At 44.1% G+C, this 21,013-nt stretch overlaps 1 protein-coding gene across 1 annotated transcript in view; it reads right to left on the bottom strand.

Moving 5' to 3' along the window:
* LOC142243201 (cadherin-9-like) overlaps window positions 1-21,013 on the bottom strand; it is a 408,827-nt gene that overhangs the window by 139,727 nt on the left and 248,087 nt on the right. The gene's annotated exons all lie outside the window — the stretch shown is intronic.

The raw sequence follows: 21,013 nt of genomic DNA, 5'->3' as shown, positions 1-21,013 counted from the left end.
CATACGACCTCGATGTGGGCGGCAAACGTCCACTTCCTGGAGTGGGAGGGACGTTCGGCGTCACATCGACGTCACGCGGCAGCCGGCCAATTGAAGCGGAGGGGCGGAGATGAGCGGGACGTAAAAATCCCGCCCACCTCCTTCCTTCCGCATAGCCAGCCGGGAGCTGCAGGACGCAGGTAAGCTGCAGTTCATTGTTCCCAGGGTGTCACACACTGTGATGTGTGCTACCTCGGGAACATTGAACAACCTGACGTTCAATTAGTCAGGAATGAACGACATGCATGTGATGAACGGTTTTTTGTTCAATCGCAATTGCACGTCGCTGTCACACGCTACAACATATCTTACGATGCCGGATGTGCGTCACTTACGACGTGACCCCGCCGACACATTGGAAGATATCTTGTAGCGTGTAAAAGCAGCTTTAGATGCATGTTTAAGTATATGCATCAATTGTCTTTAGAATGTGATTGAGTGATTGAATTAGATATGCTAATTTCAGGAAAATAATTAATTCCTTTGATGTTGGCAGTAAAGGCTAACATGGGGGATAGTGCCAGGCTTGACTTACCAGAATTCTTTTGACACCCGTGATTCTTCTTAACAAAGAATGATAATAATTGTGTAAGTCAATAGTGAGAAATGGTAGTGTAAAAAGCTGTTCATTTTGTCAGGATAGTACCTTTGCATTTTGAACTGTGACCCATATAGGGCAGCATCAGTAAGGGTAATTTTAAGTATTTAGGGTAAGTTCACGCACTGCAGTTTTTTTGCCACTGCGTTTTTGTGCGTTTTTTTCGGCAAGAAAAACGCACAAACGCACCCGCAGCAAACAAATTGCAGCAAAAAATGCATGCGTTTTTTCCACGTTTTGGTGTATTTTTTGCTGCATTTTGCTGAGTTTTTGCTCACCATGTTTTTATGAGTTTTTTATCAGTGAACAATGCCATTAAAGATTGTTAAAAAAAAGGTCTGACATTTACTTCTTCAATATGTTCTTCATTCTCCACTAGTGTATGCAGAAGAGCAGACAGCTCTAGAACTACAAGGCTCAGCATGCTCCATCCAGGACTGTATGCTGGAGTGAGAGGCAGGGGGAGCAGAACTACAAGGCTCAGCATACTCCATCCAATAGTGTATGCAGGAGAGCAGAAAGCAGCTGCAGAACTACAAGGCTCAGCATCCTCCATCCAGGACTGTATGCAGGAGTTTTGTTGTCCCGCCCAAAGAAAATGACGTGGGCTTCGCCATATTTTTGTATGTTAGCCAGGTACAGCAGGCAGGTACGGGCTGCCCCCAACCCCCAGCCGCCTATTTGTACCCGGCTGGGAACCAAAAATATAAGGAAGCTCTTTTTTAATTTCATGATTTTCATGAAATAATTTAAAAAAATGACGTGGGCTTCCCCCAATTTTTGAGTCCAGCCAGGTACAACTAGGCAGCTGGGGATTGGAATCCACAGTGCAGAGTGCCCAAGCTTTCTGGGCACCCTCGCTGCGAATTGCAGTCCACAGCCACCACAGAAAATGGCGCTGTCATAGAAGCGCCATCTTCTGGCATTGTATCCAACTCTTCCAGCTGCCCTGATGTGGCTCACTGGGTAGTGATGGGGTTAGGGCTAGCTGTATATTATCAGCTGGCCCTAAGCCTGAAATTCATGGTGTCATGCCAATATTAGACATGGCCACCATGAATTTCTAGTAAAGATAAAAAAAACACAACACACAGAAAAATATTTTTATTAGAAATAAAACCCAACACAATTAGTGACTACATCTTTATTGAAATAAAGAACCCCCTCCGCAGTAATCCTGAATCAAGGGTCTCACATCGTCCAATCCGGATCCAATATCATCTGATTGGTTTGCTGGAAGGCAAAGCGATCAGATGATGTGTCAGGTTCAAGGAGGTGAATCACATCACACATCAACTGATTGTATAAAAGCCGTTTTTACAATCAGCTGATGCATCAGTACAAAAAAAAATACTGACTTATGTGCAGACTCCAATCCGATCGCTCCAGGAGCTGCCGGTAATCGGTGATGCGGTCTCCTGACGACATTAGCTGATCATTTAAGCCGGCCGGGCGGTAAAAAGCCGGCGTCACTGCGAGACTTACGATCAGCTGATGCATCAGGTGCCACATCAGGTGATCACCGCCAGGTCCTGCAGCTATCGGACGTGCCAGGGAGTCTGCACACAGCCGGAGCGTGGGTGGCGGTGTAGTGGGTGGGCCTACCCCCCCCTACTAGTTTAACATAGTTACCCGGCATTGTGATTATTAAAAGTGTTGAATTATATGTTTTTATGTGATGTGTTAGGGCACCCCCTAGTGGCCGGGTGGGACGGCTGTTGCCACCGGGGAGGAGGAGTCGGCCGGAGATCTAGGCTAGGTCTGAATGTGTGTGGGGTAGAGAGATCCGGGTCAGCGGAGTGCGAGCATCTGCAGCGGCAAGTGCGATAGTGTGAGCGGACCATCAAGGGACACCGGAGAGGAGGAGGTGGACGTAACCTCAGAGCCTATTCTGCCGGTGTGGGTCCGGTGTATGCTTGGCTGAATAGTGGGTGCCCGAAGGAAGTAGAGTACGGAGGGCATATCCCCACCCGAGGTGACGTCTGGTCGGAGTGTCCCCAGCTCCACTAATATTGCCGTGATCCGCTGACCGGAGTGGTTTTTACCGGAGTGTCTGTCAAGCTGTGAGATCCGGGACAGCAGTGTGTGCACTTGGGCAGAGTGTGAGCGAAACAGCACGGGACACCGGAGATAAGGAGGTGGACGTAACCTCAGAGCCTATTCTGCCGGTGTGGGTCCGGTGTATGCTTGGCTGAATAGTGGGTGCCCGAAGGAAGTAGAGTACGGAGGGCATATCCCCACCCGAGGTGACGTCTGGTCGGAGTGTCCCCAGCTCCACTAATATTGCCGTGATCCGCTGACCGGAGTGGTTTTTACCGGAGTGTCTGTCAAGCTGTGAGATCCGGGACAGCAGTGTGTGCACTTGGGCAGAGTGTGAGCGAAACAGCACGGGACACCGGAGATAAGGAGGTGGACGCAACCTCAGAGCCTATTCTGCCGGTGTGGGTCCGGTGTATGCTTGGCTGAATCGTGGGCGCCCGAAGGAAGTAGAGTACGGAGGGCATATCCCCACCCGAGGTGGCGTTTGGTCAGGGTGTCCCCAGCTCCACTGAAAGTCTACAACTGCCTGTTTCTTGACTGTCTGCTGTTCGGATTATTGGACTGTGCTGAATAAATGTTCTCTTTTATTGCATTCAACTCTTGCCTGAAGTCTTTTTGTGTAATGGAGAACGAAGACACTGACACACACTGTTTTAACCCTAAAGAAGTGATGAAGACAGGGATGTGCCTGCACCATAGTGCTGCCACGACTACACAGCCAGAGGCCTCCCTGCCTGGTCACTTCATGTGGCGTAGTCGGCAGGATCCGGATCGTACGCCAGGGGACCCGCTCCAAGAAGATGGAGACCAAGTGGTGCCGAGGGCCCCTGATCCGGACTCTCAGCGAAGATTTACAGTCCCAGGGTGGGAAGAAGAAGTGCCCAAGGCGTTGGACCGGGCACAAGATGGCGGCAAGATGGCCGTCGTCTGTGAAGAAACAGAAAGCGCGCGGAAAATTGGCGCCAAAAGAAGAGCCTGGGGCTGGCCGGCGCCGAAGAAAAAGGACAGAGTACTCCGCCCAAAGAGGGGAGGCGCCAGCTCCAGGGCATTGAAGACTAAGAAAAGGAAAAAGAAGTACCTCGGCGGAGGAGTCGAGATGATGCGTGAGGCTGGGGGTGGAGTTTGTTCAAGAGCGGGAAACGAAGACCCGCCTCCACTTCCTCCAGTCTCAGCGTCGACACCACCGCCATTACCAGTGATTCCGTTGAGAACCGAGATGGAGAACTTTGGGCAACCTGCGGAGTTGGCGACGACTATGGCCCTCATCAGCCTTGGCCGAGGCCGACCCCGGTTCGCCCCTGCTAGCGAGGCCGCGATAGCGGATCTCCCCATTGGACCGGGAGGTTCTACAAGACCGGACAAGGTCTCTTGGAAGACCTCATGGGACGCTCAAACCGGGAGCACCATTACAGAAGTGAAGGCGACCTATGCTACCCCGCCCATGCCAAGCCGTCCGGGAGTTGCTGTTTTCCCTTGGGACACCCCGCAGCTTAACGCCGCTGCCACACCATTTGTCCCGGTGCCGGAGTCGGCCGAGGAGTTAGCCGAGCGTCTAGAGGAGGACCACCTGGGCTTCTTCTGGGACCCAGTCATCGCCCCGCCGGAGAGGGCGCGTCCCAGTGTTCCGCCCCCGAAGCCTGATCCCGTCCGGGAACGGCTCCTGGCTGAGACCATAGTCCGGGAAATGCTGTCCGGGCCCGGTGGAGAGGATCTGGCCCAGCAGTTCGTGACCGGGGTGGTTGTTAAATTCAACCAGCAGGAGGGGTATGGATTCATCCGTGAAGTAGAGACCGGGGATGACTACTTTTACAACCGAGTTCACCTGGATGTAGAAGGACTCCCCAAGCGACTCCATACCCTGTGGCCGGGCGAGAAAGTCAGCTTCTTGCCGGACAAAGGCAGCCGCGGTCTGTTTGCGGTGTGTGTTTCCCGCATGCCCACCACCCGGGAAGCGGAGCAGTGGCAGGAGGAGATTGCGTGGGAGGAGCAGCAAGAGCGACGACAGAGCCGTACCAGACCGGCCGCGCCTCCTCAACCCCGGCGCGTACCGACGGCTGCCCCGGAAGCAGAGGCAGAGCCAGCCCTCGATCCGGAGAGGCTTCCAACTGTGGTGGCGGTGACGCAAAATGTCAACAACAGGCCAGTTTTCATGCTGGACGCGTCGCCCGCCGCACCACCACCGTCCCGGGCGGAGACGCCATCACCACCAAGAGGTGCTGCAGCAGCTGTGCCGGAGGAGCCGTGCTACGCTCCGGTGTCTTTCAGGCGGATCCGCCGCCAGCCAGGACAAACTCTGGGGGCCTATATCCAGGCTCAAGCGGAAGAGTGGAAGAGGGCCTGGCCCCCAGAGTAAGCTGTTCGCTCCAGCACCTGTGAAGACCGGGATGGTTGTAAACCGGCAGAAAGTTGCTTTTGTTGAAAAGTTTTACGGGCCTGTTGCCCTTCAGCAAAGACCGGGAGCGCTATTGAAGCCTCCGGGCACACATCTAAGACCGGGAGCGCTATTGAAGCCTCCGGGCACCTTCAGCAAAGACCGGGAGCGCTATTGAAGCCTCCGGGCGCACATCTAAGACCGGGAGCGCTGTTGAGCCTCCGGGCGCTATCCAGAGACCGGGAGCGCTGCTGCGCCATCAAGCGCCCCTTAAGACAAGGAGCGCCGCTGTACTGGTGCCGCTGTTGAGGACTGAACCGAAAGGTTTTTATGTGTTTATGTTTTTATGTGTTTAAGAGCCTTGCCGGGAGGCTCGGATTTTAAGAGGGGAGGCATGTAGTGGGTGGGCCTACCCCCCCCTACTAGTTTAACATAGTTACCCGGCATTGTGATTATTAAAAGTGTTGAATTATATGTTTTTATGTGATGTGTTAGGGCACCCCCTAGTGGCCGGGTGGGACGGCTGTTGCCACCGGGGAGGAGGAGTCGGCCGGAGATCTAGGCTAGGTCTGAATGTGTGTGGGGTAGAGAGATCCGGGTCAGCGGAGTGCGAGCATCTGCAGCGGCAAGTGCGATAGTGTGAGCGGACCATCAAGGGACACCGGAGAGGAGGAGGTGGACGTAACCTCAGAGCCTATTCTGCCGGTGTGGGTCCGGTGTATGCTTGGCTGAATAGTGGGTGCCCGAAGGAAGTAGAGTACGGAGGGCATATCCCCACCCGAGGTGACGTCTGGTCGGAGTGTCCCCAGCTCCACTAATATTGCCGTGATCCGCTGACCGGAGTGGTTTTTACCGGAGTGTCTGTCAAGCTGTGAGATCCGGGACAGCAGTGTGTGCACTTGGGCAGAGTGTGAGCGAAACAGCACGGGACACCGGAGATAAGGAGGTGGACGCAACCTCAGAGCCTATTCTGCCGGTGTGGGTCCGGTGTATGCTTGGCTGAATCGTGGGCGCCCGAAGGAAGTAGAGTACGGAGGGCATATCCCCACCCGAGGTGGCGTTTGGTCAGGGTGTCCCCAGCTCCACTGAAAGTCTACAACTGCCTGTTTCTTGACTGTCTGCTGTTCGGATTATTGGACTGTGCTGAATAAATGTTCTCTTTTATTGCATTCAACTCTTGCCTGAAGTCTTTTTGTGTAATGGAGAACGAAGACACTGACACACACTGTTTTAACCCTAAAGAAGTGATGAAGACAGGGATGTGCCTGCACCATAGTGCTGCCACGACTACACAGCCAGAGGCCTCCCTGCCTGGTCACTTCAGCGGTATCGGAAAGAGGAGCTGGGAGCGGACATGGCACCAGGGGTCTGCAGACAGGTGAGTATCACATTTTCTTTTTCTACTGTTCACTTTTGATTTCACAGCTGCTTCCACCTCCCTTCTGGACATGGCACAGGACAGGAGCAGAGCTGGCGCTGGATGGGAGGTGGAAGTAGTGGTGGCGGTACCGCGAGGATTCACGCTTCTGTGTTTACCAACAGAAGGAATCCTCTTCCTGTACATGTCATTTTAGTACTCATAGCTTGCGTTTATAGCTGTGTTTTTAGCCATAGAAACGCACTAAAACGCAGCTATATTTGCAATTTGCGGTTTTCATTGCGTTTTTGAACATCTCATTGAACTTAATGGGTTGAAAACGCAATGAAAAATGTAAAATAATTGACATGCTGAATTTTTGTGGGAACCACAAAAACGCAGCTGAAAAAAATCGCTGTGTGCAGACAGCAAAAATGAAAACTTATAGACTTTGCTGGGGAAGCAAAGTCATGTAGTTTTCTGAGCAAAAACGCATCCGAAAAACGTGCAAAAAACGCCGCGAAAAACGCACTGTGCGCACATAGCATTAGAGAGTCCCATGTCTTGTCCCTAGTGTGTGTTCCACTACTGCCATGCAATTGCCTTACCAACCACCATAGGTGACATATTTACTACATATATAGAAATATATAAGAAACATTGATTTATGTTATGTCACTGCATGTACAGTAGATCAGTAGAAGACTGGTGACTGACATCACAAGTGTGAGCAGACAGAATTCACATTTCCCCCTAATATATTCTTTACTCAACAGAACACTATATGTCAGGCATATTGAACTTTTGACAACTTTTTGCATTTATAGCTTTATTGGTAGTATTTTTTATGTACTTCATTTGCTTAAAAGCCAGGAAAGGAATACTGAGACTGACCGATATTATTATTAAATGTCATGATCATTTCAAATTAGATCTTATTAAATTATTCTTACAGAAGCTATACAGATTGCTTGGCTAACATTTTCTTCCAAGGTACGTAAAATTAGTCTCATGGAACCTGGGCAGAAACCTAAAAATGTCAAAGATGAATCAGACATAGCCATAGGTATAGTTAGTTGTTGAATGGGCAGTAGTGCATTATCCCCTTAATAACTGTCAATATATATATATTAAAACAGTGGGTATTAAAAGGAATTATTCCTGATCCCAATATTAAAACAGTGTTGAGGAATAAATAAACAGCTATCCTGCAGGCAAATATTTTCTGGGCGAAAGGGGTATATGGCAGTATACACCCTGTGGCATCGGTCCCAACTAGTTTGAAACCAATTAGGGCCAATACACCACTAAAAGCTTTGCTGTCAATTGCGAAAGTGGCATTTAAGTAGATAAAAGGAAGTTAAAAGACCCCCTTTAATACCATCTGCCCCTCAATATTGTAATCTTGGGTGCAGATGGTTGCCATATTAACCTGAGGTCATATGATGATCCAAAAGTACAATTGCCAGTAAGATCTTGATATGAGCCGGTTCTAATAGGCTGTGAGTTACTTTTTGACTAGATTATTCAGTCATGCTCCCTGACTGTGCATGACTCCTCCATTAGTCACAGGTGATTTTATTCTCTAGTAGCAGGTTCCTACTTGCCCACACACATGGAGATTTTTAACTCAGAGAGAGGTGTTGGAGTAGGTACCCAGTATATGAGATATGCCTTTACACGACTACTGGGCAGATATAAAAATGGCCATTTTTATGCTAAATATCTCAATTTTCCCCAATTTTTTTTAACAGTAATGCATGTCTATTTTCCTACATTCATAGTTTGCATGCATTAGCATTTCGGAGTGCAACTGTCTTTTTTGTTATTAAATAATCATGTTCAGCTTTGCACCTGTTCAAACTGCATGTTGGGAGTGCCGTCAGTTTTTTTTTTTTGTCTAGATTATGAAGTCATGCCCTCTCCTACTTGCCCATACACAAAGATGCTTTAAACATAGAGAGGGGCTTTTCCAGGGAGAGGCGTTAGAGTAAGTACCCAGTGAATGAAATATGCCTTGACACGGCAACTGGACAGATAAAGAAATGGCCATTTCTATATGCTAAATATCTCAATTTTTCCTAGATTTCCTTAAGCAGTAATGCGTCTATATTCTTTTATTCATTGTTTGCATGCTTCAGCATTTCAGAGTGCAACAGTCTTTTTTGTTATCATGCTCAGTATGCACATGTTCACAGTAGAATATTAGGAAGTGTCATCAATCTTTTTCTTAGATTGTAGGGTCATGCCTTCTAAATGAGCACTCGTGCTCCTCAACCTCAGCGGATTTTAATTCTTTATTAGCAGGTTCCTGCCACCCATAATTTGGAGGATTTTTTAACCCAAAGAGGGGCAATAGAGTTACATACTGACCCAACATTAAGAGGTCACCTTGGCGTTGGATGTTGGGCTCACAAAAAACTGGCCATTATTGTGTGCTTAGAATCTCAATTTTTATATGGTTTTTATAGCAGTAATGCATGTTTACATTCCTATATTCATTGGTTACATATTTTAACACTACAGAGTGCTACTGTCTCTTTTTTGTAAGTGTGGCTCATGCTCAGTATGCACCTATTCACACTAGAATTTTAGGAAATGCCATCAGTCTTTTTCTTAGATTATAGACTCATTCCTTCTGATTGAGAACTCCTGCTCCTTAGCCTTAGGAGATTTTAATTCTTTATTAGCAGGTTCCTATCTATTGTATTCTTTAATATTATGTAACGCCTGCCTGGATCAACAGACTCAGGGGGGATGTAATGAACAGACTAGAGGGAAGCCACTCAACAAGCAGGACCCCCAGAACCCTGAAACCCTTTAACCCCTATACAGGGATTTGGAATTACACAGAGCCCTGGAGATCACTACCTGTGGAAGGCTGCAGTCCGATGAGAGTAGTCATCAGGCAGGGTCAAACCAGGAATAGCAGAACAGGGACAGAATCGGCAGACAAGGACGTAATCAGAAAACGGAGCAGAGGTCAAATCCGGATCGGGCAGCGAGGTACAAAAGCAGCAGGAAGAAGGTTGGCAGAAAACACGCAGAAGTCAGCACACAGGAATCCAAAAACAGAATAGGGCGGATCAGGAGCCAGGAAATCAGAACTATCTCTGGCAGTAGCCATGTGACAGGAGGGGGAATAAGAAGGGTGTGGTGTCTTCCGATTGGCTGTAGCTGAACTCTGGCAACTTCAGCTGGAAGACACACACCACCCACAGTCAGCCAGCGGTAGTGCAGTTCCTAACATAACCCAGCCCAGTGGATGATCGGAGCCTGCGCCCACCGGTGCAGCTTCATCAACTCCTCTCTCATCACCAGCACCATCCACGGCAGGAACACGGCGTCGCCTGGTGATCGGAGCAGAAGTCGCTGGAGCAGACTCCAGTGGTGACATAACATATACTACTTTTAGGTGTGAACATAGTTTAAATTGCGCAAGCCATACAATAAGGGACGTGGATGTCATGTTGATGGTAGTGCATGCAGAGGCCATGGGCAAAGTTAAACTTGGCCTGCTGTGGGAGCACACCAAACAAATGCATCATCTATATCTAGATTCCTGTCCCACATTGCATGGAGGCACATGACACCACTATTGAAGCCAGAGTAGTGCAAGCAGATTGTGGGTTGGATGGCAGCTAATGCTTCCTTTAATTTTCCCAGCACCACCTTGTTTTCACACATTCTAGTCTTACTAACCATGGGTCTGGACTACATAATCCCCATCCCTATCCTCCGTCCTCCCACCATGACGAGTCCCAGGAGACAAGTGACCCCACATATGGACACTTCAAGAAGCTCTTTATCTTTCCATTTATGGCTTTTTCTGGTCTCTCACCATGCAATTTACAAGAGGGCAATTAGGAGATTGTGTGCAGTGATGCCCAAATATTTAACCTGCTATGATCAGAAGAAGCTGACAATAGGGAATGGTAATTACTGTCACAAAAGGTGGATGATGATGAGACCCAGTTGCCAACAAGTCATGTTAACTCAACAAGTCAGGACTAGGACCAGAGAGAAGTGGTGGATGATGAAGTCGCTGACCCAACCTGGCAAGGTGGCAAGCAGGGTGACCCCAGCAATGCAGAGGGGGAGGGGTCTGCAAGACTGCAACAGGCAGGAAAAATCAGTGGCCAGATGGAGATGGCTGGCAAGTTGCAACTGTTGCCCATCCAAACACAGCTAGATCACAGGCCATGAGATAGGCATTCCCCAGTCTGGTGCTTTCTTATGGAATGTGCAGACGACAAGAAAATGGTAATTTTCCACCTGTGCCATACCAAGCTTAGAAGGGGTTAAATTACCAGCAACCTGACAACCACTAGCATGTCATTCAAGCATCTGACTAGGTGAGTTGAACTTCCACAATTACTGTGTCTTCCCATGCGCTACCTGTTGAGATATCCATTGTCCAAGACATCTCCCACCCTAAACCTGTCATTGCACATTGGTAACCACCATCAGCAACCACATCCACTTTGTCACAGTGCAGCATTCAGCTGTTTTTACTCCAGGCCTTGGAACACAAGCTGAAATACCCACCCACCATAAACCCAAACCAACATAATTATATGTACTGCTCAAGAAAATAAAGGGAACACTTAAACAACACAATGGTATTTTAGAGCTCCCTTTTTTTCTTTTTTATGAGCAGTATACATACAGTATATATATATATATATATATATATATATATATATATATATATATATATATATATATATATATATATATATATATATATATAAATATATATCTATACATATATAAATAAAAATATATATATATATATATATATATATAGATATATGTATCCACCAATTTTACATTTAGTCATTACATCCTTTATAACTGACAATGTTGTGTGTACTGAGGAAATCATTCAGCTATTTTTTAAAAGCTGTTATAGTATCTGTCATTGCTACCCCTTGTGGTAGGGCATTCCACAGTCTGACTGCTCTAACTGTAAAAATCCCTTTTCTATTTAACTGCTAGAAATGTCTTTCTTCTATTCGCAGTGTATGCCCACTGGTCCTTAGTATTGTCTTTGGAAGGAATAAGTCATGTGCCCGTCATTTTATTGACCACACTTATATTTATACATATAAATGAGATCTCCTCTGAGACATCTTTTTCTAAGCTAAACAAATCCATCTTTTTCAACCTCTCTTATTATAGGAGGCCTCCATTCTTTGTAGTAGTCTAGTTTCCTGCTTTTCAACTGATTCTAACTTCCTAATATCCTTTTTAAACTGTGAAGCCTAAACAATGGGTCCCATAATCCAGATGTGGCCTTACAAGTGATTTATAGAGGGGTAACAATACGTTTGGATCACGGAATCTAATCTCTTTTTGTACACCCTAAAATCTTGTTTGCTTTTGATAGATATAAATCAAATTAAGGATTAAAAAATAAAACACAGAACAATACTCTGTATGCTTTACCGGTGGAGGGAGGGGTTTGAGTGCTGCCTTGTGCCTATGCTTTCTTCTCCATTTTTTTTCTTGCTGTTTGGTAGGCATTGTGCACCCTCACTTTATTTATTAAGGTTTACTAATGGCTTATATATTTAATTTTTGTTTTTATGTGGTCTATATATTTTCTGTGCCTTCCTAACTTGCCTATATATTATGATAGTGAATTCAAGGATGATCAGCACAAAACAAAAACACATGTTGAGAGTAAAGTAAATGGAGGTTAAACTAAAAGAATAAAAAAATAAATAAATATATAGAATAACTATGTTAGAAAGGAAATTGAACTGAAACGACAGAGAAATGTGGAACCGGTCAAAGCTGAGGAATAGAGAGGAACAGAAGAACAAGAGAAAAAGTAAAAAGGAAAAATAAAAAGGTATAGAATGGAATGAAAGTGAAAGAAAAAATGGATTGGAGAAATTGGGGGAATCTAAGGGCATGACTGCGGAAGCCATTTTGTGATGAAGTAGACTGGATGGGGCAACATACAGATGTAGTAACTGACCGGAAGATTGCAAGTTAATATATATTTTCACTTGTGTTCATGAAGAGCAAGTGGAGACGTCACTGAAAAAAAAAATATATATAAATAAGATATTAAATGTTATAGCTAGCATGCTGTAAATAGCACAGTGGAACAGTGTAATATGTGGACTAAAGGCTTACCAGATTGTGATGGCTTGAAGACTTGGATAGGGCTGTATCCTGTGTGGACAATATGTGTAGTGTCACCTTGTGTGGCATGGCGTTTTCAGGAAAGTAGAGCAGTGGGGATTAGTCACGGTAGTGCCACATAATGTGGATGTGGGGTGTATAGTGGGGTGTGATATGCATCAGGTCACAAAGATGTGATGTCATGTTATGGGCAAGACTCGATGACGCATGGTACGTCTAATAAAGATTACAAGCATGAGCATTTAGATGACGCCGTTAGTGTCATAGGAACGTGGTAGAGGAGTGAGCAATGGAATATTGTGCAAGAGTGGGGCAGAATGATGCATGGCCCATCAAATGGAATGATTGGGGGGGTGGGTTGTGATGACACAAAGTGGGTCATCAGGGACTAGGATGGGGTGGACAATGGAATGTCACTTAGCAATATCACTATGCAACGCCATTTGGCAATGTTTTATCATAGGTAGAGCAATGATGATGTGGATAGACGATGCATGTAGGCAAAAAATGAATATTGACGTGTCATAAGACACAGTCATAGGCGTCAATATACATGAGGTGTGTTATTTAAGTATATACCTAGTGGATGAGGTCATATGGGTATGTAGGGATGTTGCCATTGTATGTGAGTATCACAATCACCATATTCCTTTTTCTTCACAGCAATCGACTTCCTTTATTCACCTCTTCATAATCCTTACTCACCCCCCATTCTGGTACAGAATACAGAGTATTGTTTCTTTTTGTAATTTTTGATCCATAATTTGCCTCATATCTCTCATATATGTACATTAATGTGTTGTTCTTTCTCATTTTTCCTATAATTTATATACAGACATTTTTCTGAAGAAGGTCAAAAGACCAAAACGTCATATATTGTCAATTTCAGATTGTCACATTTATTTAAATCATCTCAAATTTTTCTTTCTGAGTGCTGAGTTTCATTACTACTAAACAATAAAAGATGAACACAGCAATCCTCCAATGAGGGATACCACTTAGAATTATGATGATCAAGCAATATTAAGAGGCATAAAATGTAACTTTTAATCTATTTATCATAAAAGCTAGTTGAGCAATTACTCCTAAGAGCACAACGTATAAATATGTGGGGACAAAATAGTAAAAGCCCCCACAAATGGCACAAACTCAATAACATATTATATATGCACGAGAACCACGAGTTTTTTTGTGCAAAATTGAACGAATTTTATTAATACAAAAGGGTGAGCAATCATAAAATCACATAAAATCAATGGTTCATGAGACCAGAAACTGTGAGGTTCCTACTGTGACCAGGCCTGGGCTTACCATCCCACTATCCCACCACTGACCGGTAGATATACCTAGGTGAATATGGCAGTTGTCTCTACATGATGGGATTCTGAGGGCTGTTTGATTCTGACATGCTGACACTGGGGCCAAGTGTATTTCACTCATGCACTAGAATGGGTGCATCAGTATATTGCATTATACCACTTTTTGTCTGTAATTGAGCCCTGATACTATGTGTACCCCAGTTTCTGGTCTCATGAACCATTGATTTTATGTGATTTTATGATTGCTCACCCTTTTGTATTAATAAAATTCGTTCAATTTTGCACAAAAAAACTCGTGGTTCTCGTGCATATATTATCATAAAAGCTATAGACAAATAGTAACCCAAAGCTCTCTGGACTGTTGATAACCTCAGCTTCAGTAAAATGTCCCGGGAGCCTATGATATATAACAAAATATACAAAAAAGCACAACATGCATAACAAAAATTGAATGTGATAATTTCACTCAAAGGAGAGACAGTGGTCCCATATGAGTGCCAAAAAAATTATCAAATTAACTCAATATAAGAAAACCATATAGTGCAAGGTGGTCCTCAAAGAAGAATCCACCAATGTAAGAATTTTGCTAGAATGAGTTGTAAACGATCTCACCCATTCATCGCAGATTGGGGTATACAGGATTTCCTCTGTATGGGTCCTCACAACATCCAACTGACCCTATAATATCCCTGAGGAAACTAGTAATATCTGTTACCCCAATAGCTTCCGCCCTTACAAGGGCAGACCACATCTAACCCTCTCTTAGTGCCCCTACAATGTTCCTGGCCCTCATCCCGACGCATTTCATCTCTCTAGAATCATCAGGGGACTCCGGTAACACATTAGAGGTCAAAGGTCCTAAGCCCAAGCTCACATAACACACTAAGGAGCCAGGACAAGCAAAACAGAGGGTATATAAGCATTGTAGAGCCAATCATAGAATGCATTTAATTAAGGAACTTACCAAACACTGGTTTTATCACCAGGTGTTAACATTCAGCCATTATGGTCACTCTCCACACAGTTTCTTATCAGCACTATGAGCAAGCACATGGTCCGAGATTGGGGATGCAGCGTGCGTTCCACCAAAACCTAAACATCCGGTGTATAATCACATCTAGAATCACCCCATAGGGCGTGCCAGTGGGCACGTCATACACAATATCCCAGTGCATTACAGGGAATTCAGTGTGATTGTCACGTCCGGACCTTTCTGGTGGGCATGTCAATCGGCGCGTCACACATATAGGAGGAATTGATTATTTTTGTGAGTGAAATTATCACATTCAATTTTTGTTATGTATGTTGTGTTTTTTTGTTTATTTTGTTATATATCATAGGCTCCCTGGACATTTTACTGAAGCTGAGGTTATCAGCAGTCCAGAGAGCTTTGGGTTACTATTTGTCAATAGCTTTTATCATAAATAGATTAAAAGTTACATTTTATGCCTCTTAATATTGCTTGATCATCATAAACAATAAAAGAGGTCATACAATAGAGATACCACAATGGAATCCTAAGATAATATCCCTATTGGTCGTGGTGTACTGTTTTAAACCAATGCAGTCCACTACAGCTTCCAATTGCTACACAAGTGTAATAATGGCATGTTTAATATTAGGCGGGCTTTGCACACTACGACATCGCAGGTGCGATGTCGGTGGGGTCAAATTGAAAGTGATGCACATCCGGCATCGCATGCGACATCGTAGTGTGAAAAGCCTAGATGATACTATTTTACGAGCGCAAAATCGTCGTAATTGTATCATCGGTGCAGCGTCGGCGTAATCCATAATTACGCTGACGCGACGGTCCGATGTTGTTCCTCGCTCCTGCCGCAGCACACATCGCTGTGTGTGAAGTCGCAGGAGCGAGGAACATCTCCTACCGGCATCACTGCGGCTTCCGTAGGATATGCGGAAGGAAGGAGGTGAGCGGGATGTTTACACCCTGCTCATCTCCGCCCCTCCGCCGCTATTGGCCGCTTGCCGTGTGACGTCGCTATGACGCCGCACGACCCGCCCCCTTAGGAAGGAGGTGGGTCGCCGGCCAGAGTGACGGTGGCAGGACAGGTGAGTGCATGTGAAGCTGGCGTAGCGATCATGTTCGCTACGCCAGCTATCACACAATATTGTACCTGCGACGGGGGCGTGGACTATCGCGTGTGACATCGCAGCATCGGCTTGCGATGTCGCAACGTGCAAAGCCGCCCTTAGTCTTTAGAGAATACCTATTGTGAAGTTGTTGATGTAGTGAAGTGAATAAAAGGTCTAATGAGTGCTGTCTCATTAAAATATCTATAGTGTTGAGTTTCAGTCCTGTCAGTCCCGTTTGCAGAGTGCTCCAACCAGCAGCCATGCTGGTCATGTGATCCTAGCATGTGATGTCACTGAGGAGACTACAGATTGCACAAGAGCCAAAAAAAACACATTTCAGAGAAACACAGTCCTCCTCCATCAGGGTATGGTCCTCTTCTTCTCTATTTGTGTATTTGTATAAGTTGTGGAAATATTTGAAACTACACATGCATCTTTAAAATGAGTAGGAACATCAATTGCTAAAACTCCATCAGTTAATATCTGCTCAGACTGAACTTAGACTGTTGTAATCATCGTCAACTTCGACAAAGTCAATGCCCTGTCTAGTTATCAATTTGATAGAAGACAAATTAATTGTTCCTGATTTTTGTAACGTGACAGAACTGAATTTAGCAGGTAATTTCAGAAACACTGTAGTAGCACTCCCAGTGGTAGGGTGTGTAAAGAACTCTCATGACTAAATGATTTAAATGTCTAGGTGATTGTTTTTCAGCAATCTTCTATTTTATAGTACAAATGCTTGTTACATTCTTAATTATACATGGGGATACACATAAGGGTACAGTTCCACTTGCGTTTTGCATGGACAAGTGCAATCCGAATAAACATCGGACTGCACTCGCATCAATGAAAAACTATAAGGCAGTGTCCATCTGAGAATGATATATCATGCCATATTAGCCTGTGAAAGGAATCTCAGCATGTTGCGTTTGGCAGCGATTCTCTGCTCACGCATACCCATACAAGTCTATGGGAGCATGTGAAACATAGCACTGCACTCGCATGTCATCCAACCGCAGTGCGATCAATGCAGAGACAGGATGGGGAGCAGATGGGAGAAAGTGCCCCCCCTCTTCTCTGCAGCTGTGATGCGATCGCAAGATGGCTGACACTCCCATTAGAGGGTAATTAGCATGCTCAAGTGTTACTGTACCCTTAGAATGATCTTTGTATCAGACTGTGCAAAAATGTTTACCAGATGTATGTAAATTGTGTATGTTCTGTTCCAGAAAAGAATAAACACTTCTCTCCATCTCAAGCAACAAAAGGGCCACCTGATCAACTTTACTGCAATATCTCAACTATAAATGATCTCAGATTGTCATCCACTAGAATATATATATATATATATATATATATATATATAATATATATATATATTAGTGCCTACAAGTAGAATTCAACCCCCTGCAGATTTAGCAGGTTTGATAGGATGCAAATAAGTTAGAGCCTGCAAACTTCAAACAAGAGCAGGATTTATTAACAGATGCATAAATCTTACAAACCAACAAGTTATGTTGCTCAGTTAAATTTTAATACATTTTCAACATAAAAGTGTGGGTCAATTATTATTCAACCCCTAGGTTTAATAGTTTAATATTTTGTGGAATAACCCTTGTTTGCAATTACAGCTAATAATCGTCTATTATAAGACCTGATCAGGCCGGCACAGGTCTCTGGAGTTATCTTGGCCCACTCTTCCATGCAGATCTTCTCCAAGTTATCTAGGTTCTTTGGGTGTCTCATGTGGACTTTAATCTTGAGCTCCTTCCACAAGTTTTCAATTGGGTTAAGGTCAGGAGACTGACTAGGCCACTGCAACACCTTGATTTTTTTTCCCTCTTGAACCAGGCCTTGGTTTTCTTGGCTGTGTGCTTTGGGTCATTGTCTTGTTGGAAGATGAAATGACGACCCATCTTAAGATCCTTGATGGAGGTTCTTGGTCAAAATCTCCAGGTAGGCTGTGCTATCTATCTTCCCATGGATGCCGACCAGATGGCCAGGCCCCTTGGCTGAGAAACAGCCCCACAGCTGCCACCACCATGCTTGACTGTAGGGATGGTATTCTTGGGGTCGTATGCACTGCCATCCAGTCTCCAAACGTCACGTGTGTGGTTGGCACCAAAGATCTCGATCTTGGTCTCATCAGACCAGAGAACCTTGAACCAGTCTGTCTCAGAGTCCTCCAAGTGATCATGAGTAAACTGTAGATGAGCCTTGACATGACGCTTTGAAAGTAAAGGTACCTTACGGGCTCGTCTGGAACGGAGACCATTGCGGTGGAGTACGTTACTTATGGTATTGACTGAAACCAATGTCCCCACTGCCATGAGATCTTCCCGGAGCTCCTTCCTTGTTGTCCTTGGGTTAGCCTTGACTCTTCGGACAAGCCTGGCCTCGGCACGGGTGGAAACTTTCAAAGGCTGTCCAGGCCGTGGAAGGCTAACAGTAGTTCCATAAGCCTTCCACTTCCGGATGATGCTCCCAACAGTGGAGAAAGGTAGGCCCAACTCCTTGGAAAGGGTTTTGTACCCCTTACCAGCCTTGTGACCCTCCACGATCTTGTCTCTGATGGCCTTGGAATGCTCCTTTGTCTTTCCCATGTTGACCAAGTATGAGTGCTGTTCACAAGTTTGGGGAGGGTCTTAATTAGTCAGAAAAGGCTGGAAAAAGAGATAATTAATCCAAACACGTGAACCTCATTGTTCTTTGTGCCTGAACTACTTCTTAATACTTTAGGTGAACCAAAGAGAAGTCTGGTGGTTTGAGGGATTGAATAATAAATGACCCTCTGAATAAACTTTTCACAATTTAAAAAAAAAAATAAAAAAAGAAATAACATTCTTTTTTGCTGCAGTGCATTTCACACATCCAGGCTGATCTACAGTCCAAATGTCACAATGCCAAGTTAATTCCGAATGTGTAAACCTGCTAAATCTGCAGGGGGTTGAATACTACTTGTAGGCACTTTAATATATATATATATATATATATATATATATATATATATATATATATATATATATATATATATATATATGGAAGGGGTTAATGTATGTAAGCCTGACAAATCTTATATGGCATAGTAGTTCTCATGAGAATGTACTTAAAAATTTGATATAACTAAATTTATTTTTAACAGTTTAACAGGGAGTGTCTTTGTTTATTGTACAGTTATTTACTCTGCTATTAACTATTATATTGGAACTGCATACATTTATAAACAGAGCGCCTATATTCATGATGCCTACAAACTATTCTGAAGCTCCAGATTTCTTTGGAGAGTTTAAAAATTCCAAGCCTGTGTATTGTTTTTGCTCTCACCAGTGCTGACTGAATCCCCTAAACATTTACGGCTCATGAGCACTTTGCGTATTTGCATGCATTTACGCTGCGTATAGCACTGCAGTGTAAATGCATGCATCCTGCTTCCCCATCACAATCTATGTAGATTGTGCATGACATGTGCGCACAATGCTTTTATGAACGAGCGATTAGGCTGCTAACATTTTGACCCAAATCTGTGCGTTCATAAAATCAGCATGTCAATTATTTCTGCATTCTGGATGCATCTCCCACTCTGTCTATGGAGGGGGCAGCATCCCGAGCTCATGAAATCGGCTTTTTTTAACAAAAAAACTGCATTCATTATGCAGTCTTTCTGCAGCGATTTGAAGCGCACATGTCCTGTCAAATCGCTGCAGAATATTTTGCAGTTACGTGCGTATGAGCCCTTAAGTTGGAGTTAGAACTGCACTAACAGGCTATGTTCTCATAATAACATCTCAGATGTCAGTTGTAAATGTTGAGACTATTTCCTGATGTACACAATGTGTCTGTAAGTCCCATGCACATAGTATATACTAAAAAGTTATTGTTTTGGCATAAGCTGGTCCATTTTTAGAGATGATTGAATGTTTTGAAATTTGAATTTGCTAGCTTAGAGAAATTTTCCAATTTCCCAGAAAAGACGTGCATAATACTCTGAGGTCTCCTAGAACTATATACAGTACTATACATAGTACAACCCCTTTCAAACTCTATAACACAAACAATACCTTAGGAATGTCTGTGTAACCTCCATATATATGGCTATTAGTTAATGGATGGTAGCTGTTTGTTCTTCACTGCTGTTTTGTCCCACATATTAGCTTTACAGCTTACTCAGAGGTTTTTCTTGCTCCCTCTTTCTATTTCTGTGCTGTGAGCTTTAGTATCCTTTCACTAAAAAGATTTATTAGAAAATAGTTCCTGCCCTACATTCTTTGCCTAGAATATTATAGATGCTATGCTAGCCTGCATAATATTATATGATAAAATACACTCGTATATGATGTCATAGCTTCAAGGAATTATTATGAAACCTGCTCAATCTTGCCCAAGGTCATGTGTTCCTTCTTAGGTCAATGCAATCTTCTGCTTTGTGCTAAATGGAACTTGGAATTTTTGGCAATTTGCACAAATCAAATTAAAACTGTTTAATATTGCTGGGTCCAAAGAATTTCCTAAATTTCAATTCACATCAAATTGATTTGCTCATTTGTATCTAACATGTATCAACATCTATTTTTCACTGTAAAGGACAACACATTCTCCTACATTGTCCTACAAAGGTATTGTAAAGTATTTTTTTTCTACAGTATGAGCTAATGAGTGACATGTCTAACTGTATACCTACACAGTGTGATAGTTCTTAGCCTTCAATTGTAAGTATAAGTGAAAACCTTTTCATATATAACTTCTGTTGGCTTAAAATGAGGTATGAACAGACCCAGGAGATTAAGGAGCAAAATTAAGCTGAGAAATAGTAGGATCGAAAAAGATTTAAGACTTTTTAAAGAACTGGTATGATAGCATGAACTCTACTGAAACTAGGACATTAATTTAGTTTTCACAACAAGATAAAGGTTAAAGATGGTAGAGAGGAGGAAAGGTCTAAGAATCAACTAAATGTTTCTTAAAGAAATCTAAGAATTAGAAATGGCTGAGGAAGTGTGTGAGATATTTAAAGATATTAAAAGCTAGAACGC

Source organism: Anomaloglossus baeobatrachus, chromosome 6, assembly GCF_048569485.1.
Source record: "Anomaloglossus baeobatrachus isolate aAnoBae1 chromosome 6, aAnoBae1.hap1, whole genome shotgun sequence".
Lineage (NCBI taxonomy): Eukaryota > Metazoa > Chordata > Amphibia > Anura > Aromobatidae > Anomaloglossus > Anomaloglossus baeobatrachus.
The sequence above is the reverse complement of the archived record's forward strand: the minus strand, read 5'-3'. Positions and strand labels throughout refer to the sequence as shown.